Here is a 1,800-nt window from a genome sequence, read left to right as displayed (position 1 = left end):
TGATTTGGGGAAGAGTGGGAACAGACTTGTGTGGGGTGTGGGCAGAGCAGGAAATCAAAAGATAATCAAGTGGAGATGTTGAATAAGCTGTTAGACATAAGAGAAGGAATTCAAGGGAGAGGTCTGGTTGGAGATTAGATTTGGTGTTATCAACCTCTAGACAGTGTTTAAAGCTAGGGCACGGTTTAATATTAACAACACAGATTTCCTCTCCACAGGGTGTTAGTGTAGCTAGAGATATGTAATCAAGAATTGATCATCAAGGAATGGGCCGGGGGCTCTCCAATTCCTAGACATGGAAAAACTATGGAGGAATTGGAAGGGAGACCACGTGGTAAGCAAGGAAAAAGCAGAAGTGTTGTCTAATATGCCACATTATTTTAAACATTACAGGTACTTAAAATATCAAAGAGTCAGAGACTCTTTTGAAATTTAATGCAAACATAGAATACCATAGAGGTGTTAATTACATGGCCTCTGTATTTAATTCTAAATCTCCCCAGGATTATACATACTTGCCTGCTTAGAAAATAATTGTTAGCCAAAGGATTGGGGGGTTGCTTTCCCAAAGGAATATTTTGAAATTACGTTTCCAGCTGTACATTCCCAGCTAATCAGCATGGCACATGGACCAGAGATTTTGGCTGGGTGTGATATGTGAAGCAGCAGACAGCAGGGCATGGCTTCTCAACTCCTGACTGCCATGCTGTGAGATGCTCTTTAAGTCTCTCTGTCATGAATTTGAAGGGTAGAGAGTGGGGTGGTCACCTAAGTCAACTCCCAGGGGATGAGGTTGGAGTCTTTAAGCAACCACAGGAGAGCCACGTCACTTGATTGGACTTTGCATTTCTTTATGTTTTGAGGTTGTGTCAAGATCTTTCCGTGGAATTCTGAACCTGGGGTTGGAGGAGTTGTCCAAAGGGTCTTCTACAGATAGAACCCAGGCATCGGTGAACTTGGATGTGAAAAATATTACAACTTTATTTTCATTAACTTGTCATTGAAATTCAGCAATTCTTTTACTTATGAATGTAGGCAACAAACCATATTAATATTAGCAGTATTTGGACTTTGTCACCAATAGAAAGAATAGATGTTATTATATCGCCTTACAGTTGTTTCAGATATCTCAACAGTACTTCAAAACTGCAGTAGTTATTGGACCTGACACTGTATTTTTTTTATTGTGTTAGTAAAGAAGCATATATACGTATAACTGTATTTCAAGATAATTGTTTCCCTTTGTAATCTTTTGCTTTATACTTACATATTTTTTATCTTATTGTGAGAAGGGACTTAATTAGATTGCCAAAGGGAACAATTGTGCAGAAAGGTGGAGAACCCCTGCTGTCTCTCAACTTGTGTCTTGAATTCTTGCCAGTACTTCCCACTTCTTGGCACCATACCACTCCTAAAGGCACGGTAATGATATTCTACTGGACATCTTGAGGCTTTGGTCAATGACATTATCATTACTTATGGTGTCTTTTCTCATCTGAGGTTTGAAATTTTAGGCAGTGAAGTCTACTATTGTTACATTTTTCTTCACGGCTTCCGGTTTTGAGTATTTCTTGAAAAGACATTACCCACTCTAAAGTTACAAAAGTACTGTACTCTCCAATGTTTTCTTCCAGCATTTTAATAGGGCTTTTATTTTGTCTTTCATCTAGGACTTTAATCTAATTGGAATTTCTTTTTATGTCTTCTGTGATGTAAGAATCTAACTTTTTAATTTGTTCTCCTAAAATGGTAGCCAAATATTCCAACACCATTTATTGAATAGTCAACCTTTTCTTCATT

Source organism: Balaenoptera acutorostrata, chromosome 2, assembly GCF_949987535.1.
Source record: "Balaenoptera acutorostrata chromosome 2, mBalAcu1.1, whole genome shotgun sequence".
Classification (NCBI taxonomy): Eukaryota; Metazoa; Chordata; class Mammalia; order Artiodactyla; family Balaenopteridae; genus Balaenoptera; species Balaenoptera acutorostrata.
Note: the sequence above shows the minus strand (reverse complement) of the source record.